Consider the following 18,060-nt stretch of genomic DNA (forward strand, 5'->3'; position numbering starts at 1 on the left):
GGGCAGGGGTTTTACAATCACGATGCCGGCTCAACATCGTGATGTCTGTCAGCCATCGCCAATGGACGATGGCATCCTCTATTGGCCCAACCCTAGTAATTATAATATATAGTCAGCTTTGGATAAAAGCATCAGCTAAATGTCTGTCTATACCAGTTCATAAACTCAGATTCAAAAATTCTACTAGTAACAAAAATAAATTCTGTCCATATAGCCTAATGACATCAATTCATAGAAAAACATAAAGCTTGTTCATTGAACAATTGCAGATCATAAAAGGCAATAAAAGGTATCTCTCTGTTCTTCATGATCTAATCAAATTGAAGTATTAAAAAACAAAACTGAGCAAAAAACACACAAACTGAAAAAAATTGTCACATTCTGTTGCCTTTTATTAAGCAAAAATAGCATATCACAACAATAGTAGTGCACTAATACTTGTATTCAAAGTCCTTCGTTGCTTACCACTTGACATTCACAGTATGCCTCAAATCCTTGGCTATCTGTAATTTCTTCCCAAAACGTCCACATCTTCAGTGTTCTAAAATATAAATGTGAATAGCTCCAAGACGGATTCCCTCTTGTACAGGCTCTCACTTGTCTCCTCAAACTAAAGCTTTCCATACAGCTGGGCAGCCTGTGCATGTTCCTCTTCCCCCATCTTCAGTGCACCCTCGCTGAAAAAACATGTTGGTTTGCTTTAACTCACTCTGCTACCTTTTAGCAGTCATGTACAATCCAGGTCTCCACTCTGTCCTATGGAAAAGACACAGAAAAAAGATTGTCTTCCTATTTCAAAGTATTGCAGTATTATAACCTGTATTCATATTAAATATAATATACTGTTTTCCTTTGTATGTAGATCCTGCTGAAAAAATGAAGGGAACGTCTCGGGTTACGTGTTTAACTCTTGTTCCCCGAGAAGGGGAACGAGACACTGCGTCGGTGACGACACTATGGGAACGCCTCTGGGCGTGGCAGGGCTGAATCATGAATGAAACTACTCCAATCCTATTGGTGTTGCTAGAACAGTAGCGTGTGACGGCGTAACTGGAGGGGTATATAAGCACGCCGGCACACCGGACACATTAGCTCTTTGCCATGAAGCAAGGCACTCCAGGCGGGGTGAGGTATGGTGGACCGACGCAGTGTCTCGTTCCCCTTCTCAGGGAACAAGGGTTACATACATAACCCAAGACGTTCCCCTTAGAGGGAACTCGAACTGCGTCGGTGACGACACTATGGGAATGAAATACCCACTAGGCCGCGCCGAAACCCCCGCCTCCCCCCAGCGTGCAGTACCCCGTAGGCACGACTAAGAGGAGGGCGCACGGGTGCCGGGTGCAGAAGGAAGGTCCAGACTGTAAAACCGGATGAGGAGTGGCCCAGCCAGCTGCCTCACTCACATCCTGGAGCGAAGCCCCTGAAAGGAGGGCCCTAGAGGCCGCCATGCCTCTCGTAGAGTGCACCCTCAAGGCCATAGGTAAAGGCAAACTGCGCACCTGATAGGCCAGGGAAATAGTCTGAACGATCCAGTTGCTGATCGAAACACACCAGCAACTGGTCTGCTTTCCTCCACCAGGAAGACCTCAGAGTGTAAATACTCAGCAGAGCAGATGAAGTCTCCCGTCCTCCGCTGTCACATGAGGTGGGGGATGAAACGCCTGCAGCACCATGGACCCTGTCAACCTGGACAGAACCATAGGGACATAGCCTGGACAGGGGTGCAGGATGGCTCTGACCCTCCCTGGGACAAATTCCAGGCATCGAGGAGAAACCGAAAGTGCCTGGAGATCCCCCACCCTCAGAGAGGTGAGCCAGTCGTCGATGTAGTTCAGTATGCGGATGCCCTGGAGTCTCATCAGGGCCAGAGCTGCATCCTTGCACTTGGTGAATGTGCAAGGGGAGAGTGCTAGGCCAAACGGAAGAACCCGATACTGGTACACCGAAGGCGAACCTCAGGAACTTCCTGTGAGAGGGACAGATGGAGATGTGGAAATATGCGTCTCGCAGATCTATTGTGACAAACCAATCCTCGGATTGGATGTGACTGATGATGGCAGGGATGGTGAGCATCTTGAACCTGAATCTCCTCAGAGATTGGTTCAGGGACTGCAGATCTAAAATTGGACGCAACCCTCCGTCCTTTTTGGGAACTGTGAAGTACCGGCTGTAGAACCCGGACTCCCTGACTGGCGGGGAAATAAGTTCTATGGCCCCCTTTTCCAGCAGAGAGCGAACTTCTTGTCCCAACACCCCTACTCGAAACCTCAGGACCTCTTTCCCCGGGCTGGCCGAGACTGAATGATGGTCCTCAGATCCATCTTCTCGGGGGGCTGTGGGCGAGAACGCCGCCTCGCGTCCCAGGTTTGTTGAGGGGGACCACGGGAAGCGATGCTTCGCTTCTGGCTCTGGCGGTAGGAGTTAGATGAGGGCTGAGCTCGTCTCTCTTCAGCCGTCGCCGTCCTGGACCCAGACCGGCAGGGGAGATACTGCTCAAACGCCTCTCCCTGCGTTTTGATGTGCTGGAACCAGATGACGACAGTGTCCACTGCTCCCCAAACACGCCAGTAGTCGTGAGGGGTGCATCAAGGAGGAAAGCCTTTTCCTTCTCCTGGATGCCCGAGAGGTTGAGCCACAAATGGCGCTCCGTGGGCCACCAACGCTGCCATGGAGCGGCCAATGGAACGGTCCGTCTGCTTAGTGACTCGAAGCGGCAAATCCGTAGCTCTGCGAAGCTCGGCTATATCCTCCTCAGAGGGCCCCCCCCACTTGGTCACAGTCCTTTAGCAGATCGGCCTGGTATGCCTGTGGGATGGCCATAGTGTGCAGGCTTGCACCAGCTCGACAGGCCGCCATATAAGCCTTGCCCACCAGAGCGGATGTTGCCCGACATGGCTTGGTGGGCAGCGCCGGTGTCCTTAGGGATGACGCCAGGGTGGGAGACAAGTAGCACGCTAATGCCTCCTCAACCCGAGGCATCGTTCCGTAGCTGCGCTGCTTAATCTCTGTCACATTGCTGTAATCCAGCAGAGGGGAAGTAGTTAGCCGTGGCTCAGGCCCCGCGACGCCTCAGCGACCGTGGGGCCTGAGCCATGGGGAGAGCGCATCCGACTGTCTTCCGAAAAGAGAGCCGCACGAGACCTCAGCACCCTCAGGGACAGGGCCTCACAATGGCCGCAGGCAGCCCCCTCGAGAGGTGCCTGGGCGTGTGACATTCCCAGACAGGAAACACACATCTCATGGTTATCCCCAGCCGTGATGTAGCGTGGGCATGGAAAAACACATTGTTGGAACTGGTTACCAGACACGGTCTCTTCTGCTTCGTGAGGATTTCCAGGTAAGACAACAATTCCTTGGTAGTGGAGCTTTCAAACATACTCAAGAGTGCCTGCTGAATAGAAAAAAGCTAATGTGTCCGGTGTGCCGGCGTGCTTATATACCCCTCCAGTTACGCCGTCACATGCTACCATTCTAGCAACACCAATAGGATTGGAGTAGTTTCATTCATGATTCAGTCCTGCCACGCCCAGAGGCGTTCCCATAGTGTCGTCACCGACGCAGTTCGAGTTCCCTCGAAGGGGAACACATCAGATCTCAATGAACAAAATAGTTCAAAGTTCAAAATCTTTACACTTTTCATTGTATGATCCGTTGAGAACAAACTAATGTAACAATGGTCAATGGAAACCAAAGTCAACGACCGACTTAAGGGCTGGATTCAAAATCACACTGAAAATCTAAGTAAAAGAATCAGATCACAGGCTGATCCAACTTGTGCGGCTTTCATCACTGCAACTCACAATGTGACTCAGTAGTCTGTACGGCCCCCACGTGCCACTATGCACTCCTGAAATAGTCTGAGCATGCTCCTGTTGAGACGGTGGATGGTTTCCTGGGTGAATACCAATCAAGCTGCACGTTGCTGGGGTGTGGGCACAGATCCCACTAGAGGACATATACCGATCAAGCCAGTTAGCTAAACTACAAATGTGCCTTTAGGATGTAAAAACCTGTATGACCTGCAATTTTCTCATGTTAAACTCAGATCAAACTGACGTTATTGTACTTGGGTTATCTTTGATCTGCATCCCATTACTGCTGCGCCACGGTTTTGTTCCATCCTCTGCCCGGCGTCAACTTCCACTGGAAGTGTCTTAGATACGTTTCAGGAATGGAGCACGTTGTTGGCTTGTTGTTACTTTGTCCTTTTTGTGCTTCTTACAAGGCCTACGGCTACGGGTCTGAAAAATAAACTAGCTGTCTGAGCGGAGAGCTGCTTCTGGGAAGCCTCTGGGACGCACTGTGGCTGCGTCTGGTGGACTTTGCGGGTAAGATTGTTGACTCGAAATCGAGGTTTCACAGACAGAGGTTTACTGTTGCCTTAAGCTATAAATCTCGAGTTGATGTTAGCAAAGTCGTGCTGGAGCTGGGTGTAGCAACATAACCATGCTCAGCAGCCTGGTAGAGGCAAAGAGGCCAAAGAGGATGTTTATGCAGGAAGGAGGAGGAAAAGATAGTGACCAAGCAAGAGGCTGTAGGATGTTGGCGAGAGCTTCGTGAAATAAAAGGCTGCCAGACAGACACCAAACTGCATTCCTTCTGTTGGACTAGTAAGTGATTATTGCTATGTCTTGTGTTGTTTATTGCGGTCAGGTTAACGTAAAGGGGAGCATGTCTGAAAGGGGCTAAAGTCTGCCAGAAGCTATCAGACACCCCGGAGCCTCTGGGAAGTATTTAATCAGTCAGTGTTAACAACAGGGACTGTGTGAACCCCCAGGCTGCTGCTGGTTTCCTTACACTCTGCCTGACACTGACAATGAAGGAAAAAATTTTAAAACTGCTGTGTGAGCAGCTTGTCCTGCAAGAAAATCACTCACATTGATAAGTGAGCTGTCCATCAGCCTGAAAGAGCCCTGGCTCACTCTTATTTCCAAAACCAGCCCCGCTTCAAAACAATAACTAGACACAGTGACTCATTATCCCACCTAAATGTCCAAACTGTGGGAACTCACCAGGCCTCTTTTATCGCTCTCCTTTCTCAGCAGATATCATTTTCTCAGGGGTGTATATCATTCAGGGGGCCACATTTTCATGGAACTAAGGGTCCAGGGGCCGGACATTTCCCAGAGCTATCATTCTCATGTATGTACACTTGACACAACACGCCAACACATTTTCAAAACTTTTTTTTTTTTGTTGCTGCATTTCAAAAGTACACTAATACACTAACTTTCTTTGCAAAACAAGCTGGGATCTAGCACCCAAACTAAACACATATAGATATTTGGCATATTATGGTGGTATATAAATATATGGCCTGACATCTCTTACTGAGCCACATCATAGCATTTTCTCTTAAAAATACGCAAACAATAGAAGAAAGATACTGCAAAATGAACTGAACTTGCCTGAAATGCCACACAACACACATTTTAAAGACTTGGAACATTTTGACAACAGAGACTGTCGTGACCTAGTGAAGCTGTTTACCACAAAGGGTGTTGCATTATTAGAGAAGTGAACAAAGACAAAATGTGTACAAAGAACATATTTGGATGACTTGCATTTACCACCTCAACAGAATAGAACCACAGCTATAATTACAAGCCGCTTGGCCCATATCCATAAAAATAATAAACACTGGCTCATTGAACACATAGCTAATTGACCATCTTTCTTGTTCTCGGTCAACAAGCAGAAAAACATTCTTTGCCTGGACAATGGCTGAGACGGCCGGTTCATGTAAAGTGAGGGCAATCCACAAACAGGGGAAATAGTGGCTGCATTGGTGAATGGGTCCCTCACAAAATGCAGCAACTCTTATCTCTAATCTCTAAATCTAAACTCTAATTTATTTAACAAACAGGACATTAAATGAGTGACAGTGGCACTTGCTGATGACTTGATAAAGTTACGTGTGGAAAATTGGTACAGTCTGTCAGTGAGATCAGATCAGATGAGATAAGAACTCATTTCTTTTGAAACATAGTTATTTTTTCAATGAGATCAACCACTGTTTTATACCTCCAATGTAATCCCAGATTAAGTGCTTTAAAATAATTAAAGATGTTGCATAAAAAGCAAGACACAAATTCATTATCCAGCATTTGCGACAGATACGTGTCGGCTTTCTTGTGCTTAGAATAAAGGGGAAAAGTGCCAGTCTCCTCCCTAAGCTCACGTTTCCCTTGTTTAGTCACCTAACATTTTTATGTAAAAGTAGGTCACAATGCTCAGCTGACATATCAGCAACTGGTTTATGAAACAGTCAGTGCTGAAGACTGGATGTTGTTGCTAAAGCAAAAATCCTCTGGAAAATGATTCCACCAGTTGTATGTCTGTCCAGTGGTGTCAAGCCCAGAAGGTCTTCTCTGAAGCAGTCACCATCCAAAAACCGCACAAATAAGCAAAGCTGTAACATAATATCAGCTTTCCCCAACTATGCCAAAAGACGTCAAAAAACTTCAGTTGCTCAACATCTACTCTTATTTGCGGATGATGTATCTGACATGGGTATTGACTTGATACATGACATTACCTGATCTCTCACAGTATCTTTTATTCCTTCATAAACAGCGGCTAGCACGCATTCTTTTATCGTCTCGGGCATCAGTGAATCTTTAGCATCTCTATAAGTCACCTTTTAAACATGTGGTTAGGTTTAGGAAATGGTTTGTGTGAAAATAAGTACGTTTTCTCTTCAACTCCTGGATCTCTGGACTCCTGACTGGATCAGAATTCACTTCCTGGAACTCTAGACTCTACCTGCTTTCCTGCCTGGCTCCAATCACCTTTATACTCTCGATTCAAGCTTGGATTTTCCCAAGACCCACAGACTCTGCTCTTCACTACTATGAAATTTTGTGTCAATAAATTCAACCTAAACTCAAGTTGTGATTCTGTGTGCTCTGTCCTGGATTTGTGTTTTTGCCAGGGCTTGACATTAACTTTCTTTCTCACCAGCCAATGTGGCTAGTGGTTTTCCAAAGTTACTAGCCACATTTTTGTTGTTGGAACATTCCATTTTATATGATTACAATGGCATGCTTAAATTGGCATGCTAAAATGTACTAAAATTATCATTAGCTCTGATAAGTTTGTGTGTAAAGCTCCTGTTTTTGAAAACATGTAGTCTATTAAGATAAACACATAGCTTCTCATTGTATATACTAAAAGTGCTGAATGGGTGTAAAAGATTGATTTAAAAAAATCATCAGAAACACTGTATTTATTTTTAACAGCAGTAAATACTGTAATACAGAGTAGAAAAACGATCTGCATTAGAAACAAAGAGCAAAGAATAAGTTATTTTGTCTAAGAAAAAATTCACAAATAAGGCAACGGGATAAAAAATTTCTATAGGCCTATATCAGTTTTGGGCACTTTGGATTGTTTGTTTTGAATCTACATTTCCTCAGAGCTCTGACTTATTTATGAATTATTATTATGAAGCTCTGGTAGCTCTGAGTAAGTGGAGATATGTCCACCTGAAATGAGTATACAGGTCTTATTTTCCAGATTATTCCCAAACAAACATGTTTTCCTACATGCCATGATTTTTATTAAAAAATAGAATTAATTCTGGAAAGGTAGTTGTGGTATGACGATATGGTATGACATAAGGGCAGCCCTGCTAGTAGTAACACCATGTCCCTTAATCATGAAGATCTTTGTACTTTTAAAGCGTTTAACTGGACTTTCGTGTGATGACAGAGATCATACCATCAGAATAAAAGCAGGCGGGAGGCTGACGGTCTACAGGCTGTGATTGCTCTGTGACAGATTAAAATTTTATATTCTCCTTTGACAAAAGTCTGGATGTCCTAATTAGCGCGCGTGCCCACTGCTGGAGAGAGTGAGACGCGACTGTGATCTGGATTCTCCTGCTGAGGGTTTTTCCTGCATAGAGAAATTTTTGGCGCCGCCCAAAGAGGTTTTAGCGAGCACCAAAGGAAAATCACCAGCGGCAAAATGATCAGAATTGGAACAAAAACAACCTTGCAAATTAATTATTATTAATATATACGAATGTGTTTTAATAGCCATTTATCAAACAAACAACTGTTGAGCAAGCAGAACATAAACTTAAATATGCCGTCTTGACTTTGAGAAGTCACCTGTCCTCATATCCACAGACGCTGTATTTTACACATGCAGCAGGCGCTCGATAAATAAACGAGCTGCCGCGTTGGTTTGACTGCACCTGAACGCTCCGCCGGCGAAGTCACACAGAACCCAAACTGAAAGAAAGTTCCCCTATCGTGCAGCAAAGGGTGTTACACACCTTCAACAAGCCAGCATCGGTGCTGACTCGGCATTTGAGGGTTTATCAACCCACTACCACTCCGCCCTCATTGGTTTCGGATGGCACTCAATGTGGCGGACCCTCCACATGAACGCGCAAACGGAGTGGAAGTATGTAGGTAGAGGGAAAGGCCGAAAAAGAGTTTCGGAAAGGCCCTAAGTGACGCTCACCTGTTCCCTTTCTCTTGTGCCTGCTAATCTCCGCAGGGAAATCACTGCACTCAAGCCAGCCTCCACTTCGAAAACGACAGTCAAACCAGCCCTCGCGCTGTTTAGTGATGCGTGTTTTTTCGAGGCATTACGGTAACATCATGTCGCAGCACATTTCACAATAAAAGTGAGCTTCTGCGGACCATAATGCAATTGGTGTGGCAGAAACGATTGAATAAATTAATTAATTAATTCAATCCTCAAGAAAGAAAAAGAAATAAGTAAATGCTTAAGACAACACAAGTATCTAAAGAAAATATTACATTTTCACAGAAAGCTTACTAAATTCAGCCAAGATTCAAACTGATGAAAAAAGAAAACCTCCTGTTTCCACTGACTCATTTCAATTCACAGTGATAGCAGACCACCTCAGGGTGTCCCTCATTGAAGATCAGCGATATCTGATGTAGGTTTTAAAAATTACAGCCCTTGAATATGTCAAATAATTTCAGTGAATTTGCCAAGATTCATACTGATGTAGAAAACCTCCTGTTTCCACTGAACAGGACAGTCATGGACTCTGGGGGGGGGGGGGGGGGGGCAGAGCCTGTGTGAGAAAGCATGAAGGTCACAATGTGGTAAATAGTTCTATAAGCACAGGCAGAGCCCTCTACTGATGGGCCCTGCCACTCCATCATCTGCTGAAGGGTTGGTCTGCAGTAGGGACACTGCTATAATACAGTGTTGCAATGTTCTATTGGTCATCTACGTGCGCAATTCAAATGTCAGTTGAGGACTCCGCCTGTGTTTATAGAACTAGGGTTACCATATTGTAACCTTTCTGTTTTTATACCATCAATGTTTTACCATCAATCTCTTGGTTTTCACAATTCAGTGAAAATAAAAGATATTTTATAGGACTTTTATTTCGTAACCCTACATCAGAAAGCTCTGATAGTGACTGAGGGATGCTCTACGGTGGTCTGCTATTTCTGGGAAATGAAATGAGTGGGTGGCAGCTGGAGGTTTTTTTTTTTTTTAGAAAGACATGGATGAGCGAGTTTGGTGTGGAGAACCTGACTGCCTTGCACAGGGTCCTGACCTCAACCCATATCACACCTTTGGGATGAATTAGAGCGAGACTGCGAGTCAGGCCTTCTCGTCCAACATCTGTGCCTGACTTCACATATGCGATTATAGAAGAATAGTCAAAATTCCCATTAACACACTCCTAAACCTTGTAGACAGCCTTCCCAGAATAGTTGAATCTATGTCTACAAGAGGCAGGCCAACTCCATATTAAACCCTACGGATTAAGAATAGGATGTCATTAACCTTCTTGTGTATGTAAAGGCAAGCGTCCTAAAACTTTTTCAACATAGTGTAGTTTGGATTTTCACCAAGGGTCTCCCTGAGGTGGTCTGATATCAATGCGAAGTGAAATGAGTTAGTGGAAACAGAAGCTTTTCTTTTTACATCAATCTAAAATGGACGAATTCAGTGACAATATTAGACATTTTCCAGGGCTGTAATTTCAAAATACTACATCATATATATCTGATCTTCAATGAGGGACACGCTGAGGTGGTCTGTTATCACTGTAAAGTGAAATGAGTGAGTGGAAACCGGAGGCTTTGTTATTACATCAATTTTAACCATGGCAAATTCACTGAAATAAGTAGACATTTTCAATGGCTGTAACTTTTAAAACCTACAAATAGGTCTGATTTTGAATGAGGGACACATTGAGGTGGTCTGTTTTCACTGTGTCAGTGGAAACAGACGGATTTCTTTTTACATGAAATTGAAATAAGCAAATCCAGCAAAAATATTAGACAGTTTCAAGGGCTGTAACTTTCAAAACCTACATCAGATAGCTCTGATACTGAACAGGGGTCACCCTGAATCACTGTGAACTGAAATGAGTTAGTGGAAACAGGAGGTTTTCTTTTTACATTAATCTGAAATCAGCAAATCCAGTAAAAATATTAGACATTTTAAAGGATTGTAACTTTGAAAACATACATCAGATAGGTCTGATATTAACAGAGGGACACCCCGAGGTGGTCTGCTATCACTGTGAAGTGAAATGAGTTAGTGGAAACTAGGGTTGACCCCAAATAGTCGAAGATTCGATGCTTCGATGGGTGGAGCCTGATTCGCAACAAAGGATATGCCATTTTGGCGATATGGGGGTGCTCAACGTCTGATTTTACATAGAACTACCAGTTTTCTGACAATAAGTTAATATACAGCCTATTATTTATTTTATTTTTATTTATTTGACAGGGACAGTGCAAACAAACATAGTGTCAAAATAAAGCTTGTCACTGAAGTGCTGCATATAAAGTTTGTAGCTAATGCTAATTTTCAACTCCTGTCCCTGGTTGGGCTTTTATACACAATAGAATTTACATACTTCACTACTTCAATTTAAAAAAATAATATAAACATGATATATAAACATGCATATCATATACAACTCTTACATACTTACAATAATTAAAAATGAGTACACTTTTGGTTTGTCTTTAACAAGTTTTTAAGCCTGGAAGTAAACATTTTAAAGTCAGGTACAGTCTTGATGTCAGATGGTAATGAGTTCCAGAGTTTAGAGCTCTTCACAGAGAAGGTCGTCTGTCTGGTTTGGTATGTAGCTTCTGATTAGTTTGAAACAGTTGAGATTACTTAGTATTGTTTTTGAGATTTTCTTTATATGCTTGTCAAATTTAAGTTGAGGATCTAAAACTAATCCTAGACATTTAAATTCTGTAACTGGATGAATGTCTTTATTTTGTAAATTAATATTAAATCTTTCTTTTAAATCAAGTTTTTTAATGGAAAAGCACATGGAGACTGTTTTTGAGAGATTTAGAACTAACTGATTTTGAATGAGCCACTGTTGGATGTCAGACATACTGGTGGACAGTACAGCTGCAGCCTGCTCAGGTGACTTGGCGGGTGCATAAAGAACCTCATCATCCGCATAGAGCTGACAACTGGCACCTGAGCAGTGCAGAGGTAAGTCATTTATAAAGAGACTAAACAGCAAAGGGCCAAGTATAGAGCCTTGTGGATTGCCCATTTTTATGTTTGAGAGTGCAGATATGTCTTGATCAACTTTAACACAGTGTACTCTAGACTGGAGATAAGATGTAAACCACAACACTGCCTCATCTGAGAAATTAAAATTTAACATTTTAGATAAAAGCAACTGTGGTTGACCGAATCGAACGCCTTTTTAAGGTCGATAAATACAGCTCCCACCACATTGCCCTTGTCCAGGGACTTTTTTACATTTTCAATTAAACAGCAGTTTGCTATTTCAGTTGAATAACCTGGTCTAAAACCAAACTGCTGTGGATGGAGGAGCTGTCTGGCTTCAGTTGTGCTGCTACAACTTTTTCAATTATTTTAGATAAAACTGGTAAAATCGATATAGGGCGATAGTTGCTCATTGAGTCTTGGCTACCACTTTTGAACACAGGGATGATTATTCCTTTTTTCCATGCACTGGGAAATGTACTGGTTCTTATGGAAAGATTAACAAGATGGATCAATGGTTTGACAAGAACATCTTTATACTTTTTAAGAAAACAGCTGTTCATCCTAAAAATGTCATTAGATTTGGAATTTGAAAGTTTATTGATTATTTCTGCAACTTTTGTATCCGATATTCATTATTCATCCAGGGCACCATGGATTCTTTTTGTTTAGGTTTTATTTGCTTTGTAAATTTTTCTATCAGATTTGTAATAGCTGTGGTCATGGAATTACAACACTCCTCTACATCAGTGTTTCCCAACCTGCTCTACGTCATCTAGTGTCATAATTTGTTCCCAGTTTATGTTTTTAAGTTCCCTTTCAAATTGCACAATTTTACTTTTAGGAATAATGAATTGTGTTTTTTCATGATCAGGTTTACCAAAGTACTGCAGGCGCTTCTTCGTCAGTTTCCTAACAGTCAAAGTCATGTTGTGGTCCGAGAGTTCAGTAATCAAATTGTAAGTCCTTGTTATTCGTTCTGGTCTGTTAGTAAATGCCAAGTCAATGAGAGTCTTCGTCTGCCTTGTTATCCTTGTGGGTCCTTCAATCATTTGTCGATAGTTGAATTTTGTCATAAGTGCTTTGTTTATGTTTACAGTTTTTGTCAGACCAGCTGATATTGTAGTCTCCATACCATATTGTCTCTCTATAAGAGTCCAGTTATTTAACTATAACATTTAATTCATCATAAAACATAATATTATGAGAAGGTGGATTATAGGGACAGCCCTAGTGGAAACAGAAGGTTTTCTTCGCTCTGATATTGACAGAGGGACACCCTGAGGTGGTGAAGTGAAATGAGTCAGTGGAAACAGGAGGTTTTCTTTTTATATCAGTTTGAATCTTGGCTGAATTTAGTAAACTTTCTGTGAAAATTTAATACTTTCTGTAGATACTTGTGTTGTCTTAAGTATTTATTTATTTATTTATCGTTTCTGCCACACCAATTGCATTATGTTCAGCAGAAGCTCACTTTTATTTTGAAACTTTGATTTGTGCAAAACCATGTATTGCATATATATATTTTGCAAACATGTTTGTAATATGGTTAAAACGGTTAGTTTTCTGTCCATGTAGAGTGAACTAGATGTCTGTATGTTGTTCATGTGCTCTGATCTTAATCCAACACATCTTTGAAATAACGTCCATGTTGATTCCACATTCCGGCTTAAGAGCACATGAACACACACTGAAGTCGGAAGAACGACTTCACAACTTGGGAAATGGGACCATCCAAGGAGCACATGAATGCACCGTGAGCTACTGGTTGCAATTCACAACCCTCACCACTAGATGTCACTAAAACTTAAAAAACACACTGATCCTGTAACACTAGTTGCCATGCACAGATACTGTACAAGGCAAGATAGAGTGCAGGACTTTAACATATAAATGTTATATTCAAGCCCTCGCCAAACGGGTTCATACAATGCTGATTAAGCTTATCTCTGCCAGGTTAATCTCTCTATAGTCACAGTATACCAGTTTTTAAATTTGGTATCTGTAGAGACAGTCTTGCTCTGGCGAACCGGTAGTGATGTGTTTTATGCCAAACAGCAATGACTGGTTTGCCAGAATTGATTGGGGGGATCAACCATAGCGATAGCAGCAACTGAGTATGGCAGAACCTGTACTTCATAAGTATGTGTCGACAGTGTTGTGTGTTACTCTCACTGTCAGAAGGGGGAAACAAAAGTTTCACACTGCTTTAAAAATCAAGAGTTTCTCAGAATTAGCCGACATTAAGATATCAATGGAAAGAAACCCATTGTCAGTGATTTGGGGTGAATGTGCTCTGACAAGGAGATGATCAGTTTGTTCAAATATCAATTTTTTTTTTTTTAATACATCTTTCCACAAATACCTTACAAAATTAACATGTTGTGCTTCTCTCTCCCTGAAAAACAAAGTACGAATATGTAAATATTGTTCATTTCAAAAGTTTAACTGCTGGATAACAGTCTCCTACTTTGCTGTAAAATGTGTGTATGCTGGACGTTTCAAGCTTTCACAGCACAGTAAGCATAGTGGATGATTGGCTTCCAACTGATGTGATGTCACAACTAATTTAAGATGAACACAGATCATCCTTTCCTCATTCAGCAGATACAAGATACAACAAAATCTGTACATAAATCATTCTCCACAGTGGGAGGCCAAACATTCCAGTGAAGTAACAATAACCATAATACATTTTTGACTGGAGGGAGGCTTTATCTTTGAAGGGTCCTAAGGGGAAATACAGCTCAGTCAAACTGAGATGCCATGACAGTTGTATAATATCAAATGAGCACAAATCAAAAACCCCAATTCTATTCTAGCTTTACTTTTGCAGATTATCAGACTCTTAATAATGCAACAGAACTGCTTGTTGCACAAGAAACATTTAGTGTCTTGCGAGAGAAAAGTTAATACAGCTTCGTCAAAATTTACTGGCTTTGTCATACAAGACTCTGAGCTGGCATTATTTCTGTTGGACTAGTAAGTAGTATTAGTTGACTTGCTATGTCTGGAGTTGTTGTCACAGCCCTTGCTGTGATTTTGTTTTGTGTTGTCTCTGCCTGTTTGTATGAAGGAGTGGGCGTTTCCCAGGCTAGGAGGTGGTTGGGTGTGTTGGAGGCGGCGCAGCTGTTCCTCATCAGCTCATCCCAGAGGGTTTATGTACTGCCAGCTGACTGTTGCCCGTCGCCAGATTATTCTTCGCCCTTACACGGTGGAAGTCTTCAGGCTATTTCATGTTTCTTGTAGTTCTGTTTGTGATTCTAGTTGAATTGAACATTCTCACTTACCAGTGTTCTCTTGTCTCTTTCCAAGATCTTATTTCAAGTTCTGACCTCTGGGAGAGGATTCAGTGCCACCATCTCTACGGATATTCCACCTGACGACACCGCTGCCCTCTGCCTGTACCCCTGCTCAAACCCGCTCACTCCGCCTGGACCAAATCCTTATTTGAGTTTTTTTGAGAATAAAAGACTGAACTGCCTCCTCACTACCTGAGTCTTTGTCTGCACCTGGGTCCCCCTGAAACCAAACCTAACAGTTGTCACACTAGCTTGATATTTGGCATTAGCAAAGTTGTTGACATGCTAGTTCATCATTAGTAATGTAATCATAACAAATGCAGGTGTACAGCTGTTATTTACAAGTGAATTACACTCTGAAAATGGCAGTGGCGCCAAATTGCATTTAATATTAATATGGACTTTGAAAATGAGAGCCTTAATACTGTGTTTATCTCACGATTAGATTCAATTAGGTTCTGTCAGTGTTTGTAAACCCACTCACTATTTTAACCACGATTGAACTTGTTCTGGAATATGGCATTGAAATTTAACATTTAATAGTATTTCCACAGAATTCTACTTTATCACACCTATTAAATAACTTTTGAATTCCTATTACTCAACTACATGCCATTATGCAAAAATGTCTACACTAGATGTCTTTCTGAGGAAGTGATTCCATCAGCATTTAATCTAATACCATGTGTCTGCAGGCTCACTGCCAATGATTCTCTTCTTCATCTTAAAAGTCAGGAACCTTAGAAACTATATCAGCTGTAAAACCTGATATATATTTAGATTGCTTTGCTCCCATCAATCTTCACAAACTAACATCAGTGATTTCTTCTCATCAGTCAACCTGTCAATTATCATTATTAGTAATTTATTTTATTACCACTACTATTTCTATTATTTCACATCTTTATATGTGACTTTGTAGTGTTGGGCTACTGTGTGTTCCTCCTGCGCTGCATAAAAAAGTAGCCCAAAATGTCTTTACCAGTGGAAAATGCCATAACATGGGCATCAGTGTACCCTCCATATCACAATACCAGCATTAGATTGATACTGTACAATACATTTTCTTCTATATACACAATATAATGTAAGCCCTGTATTTTATTTGAATTGTATATGAAATTCTGACACAGTTTGTGTCAGACACAGTTTGTGTCAGAATTTGTGTTGAGAAATAATATCCTGATTAAGTCTTGTCCTAACTTGTCACAGCCTGTTATGAATAAAGGACAGCTGAGATTGGTTCCCAGGCAGGAACTGTGCAAAGTCAAATTACATCTACATGTAGTTATAATGAACAAAAGTAAGTTAGTACTTCTGCATGGCATGAGAAACACATAACAGAATTAATCACGTCTCTCTGTCATCTAGAAGTTAAACCACATAAGGCACAAGAAGCACTACGAACTGTTTTCTTTATATTCAGCAGAATGAAAGCAAAGTGGGAATGCTTACCTGGAATATAGTGCGTAGGAAATACATTTTTTTTTGAAGAAGAAGAAGAATTCAGTCAGAGAGAGACAGGCACACAACCATCTTCCTGCTCCTCTCCCTTCCCACTTGTTTGTCTTGTAGCAGTTCTCTGGGTCTGTAGAACCTCCATCTTCAAAACTTGTTACTACAGTATTCTAAGCTATTTAAGACTTAGCGCCAATCACAGAGAGAGAGAGAGAGAGAGAGAGAGAGAGAGAGAGAGAGAGAGAGAGAGAAAGAGAGGGAGAGTGAGAGAGAGGGAGGGAAGGAGAAGAAATTCATAGGAGTTACATAACATGCACACAAATACATTTTTGTTTTAACATGTTGTTATTTATACACCTAGTGTCGACACTACAGCATTTTTGAACCCCTAAAACTGAGACTTTTGAAAATGCTACTGGCCCCAATTTAGTTTAAAAACTGGCAGTGTAATCTGGACGGATGAAGCAGAGACCTTTGAAAATTATGGCACAGACACCCACGTGATTGAGTATCACGGGGAAGAAAACAAACAAATTCAACTTTTACTACCGCGGTTAATTTACCAAGCCAAAACATTATAGCTAAGTCTACATACCTTTTGTGAGTTCATTTTTCTTGTGAGGGTACTCCTTTCACATTGCAATGGGTTCCTCCAGCGATGGATAATGCTCCCTGTACCCACCAAAATCGGTGATGCCCCTCACCAATACAGTCCAACGGCGTCGCCAGGTCATTTTTCCGAGGCTTTAGCCCCGGATGTTTTGACTGTAGCCCCGAATGTAACTCAACAACAGCAACAAAAGAAATTCCATGTTAATATGCAGCGGATAAGAGCTAAGGGAAAGGCGGAGGCTAGTCGCAATAATATTGCTACATTTTGTTTGAAGTTCACATAACGTGACCCGTTACTCAGCCTGCCTGCGAGTAAGCACGGGAGGAGAGAGAGAGCGCGCAATGCTCACAGCTTCAGGGCTTGTCCGCAACTTCTGAATTGTCTCTAGCAAAATTGTAATCAATAGCCTACATTTAAATATAAATGTTGTCGGTCAGCGTCTAGTCAATGTATTAACACATACAGTCGCCGCAAAGTAGTGAGACAATATCATGACACCTGACACTCTGTGTGCTGCTGTCTGTCCCCCTCGCTGTGAGACACTACTGTTTCCCCGTCTTCAGGATGCTTCATTCCCTCTAAAGCGGCTGTGAGCTGCACTTTAAACAGTGAACATTTGTGTGGAATCGTGGTGATATTTCTGTCTGATCACAAGTGTTTTCAGTTTCGGTTTTCTTTCTCTGTGAAGAGCAGTGCCCTCCTCTCATCGAATGGGCTACAAGTCAAATAATTTATTTATATAAAAAAATGGGCAAAGATCGTCCCACAAAGCATAGGCCAATACTGACATTGGGCTGAACCAATCACATCTCTTACTAGCCCCCACTTCCTCCCCCGCTGCTCGAGCTGTTTCTTGTGTTGTGCTAAAAAACACACAAAAAAAGAAAAGCTACTGATTACTGCATTACATTCTATTATATCTTTATATTCTGAATTATCACCTGCCACCTATTTTTTGTCCTTCCCTTTATAAAACCCAAGACATTTCCACCATAAATTGGTGCAGAAAATGTCTCCAGAATTCAGGAGTTTAATGCTCAAAATCTTCAGGGGGAGGACCCCCAGACCCCCCAATATTTCATTAATAAATATTTTTTTACTTAAATCAAATTAATTAAGCTAATTTATCATTGAGGTGAAAAGGTGCCATATGCACATTAAGAAATACTTTAGGCTACTTCAGGC

General features: G+C 41.9%; 1 long non-coding RNA gene across 1 annotated transcript; it reads right to left on the bottom strand.

Annotated features, from left to right (window-relative positions):
- Positions 1–395: 395 nt before the first annotated feature.
- Positions 396–17,119, bottom strand: LOC123975358. The gene is made up of 3 exons (XR_006826037.1): positions 16,858–17,119; positions 16,260–16,447; positions 396–756 (listed from the first exon to the last, which is right to left on the bottom strand). It is a non-coding gene; the product is annotated as an uncharacterized LOC123975358 (long non-coding RNA).
- Between the last annotated feature and the right edge of the window lie 941 nt (positions 17,120–18,060).

The sequence above is a fragment of the Micropterus dolomieu genome, linkage group LG01 (genome assembly GCF_021292245.1).
Source record: "Micropterus dolomieu isolate WLL.071019.BEF.003 ecotype Adirondacks linkage group LG01, ASM2129224v1, whole genome shotgun sequence".
Lineage (NCBI taxonomy): Eukaryota > Metazoa > Chordata > Actinopteri > Centrarchiformes > Centrarchidae > Micropterus > Micropterus dolomieu.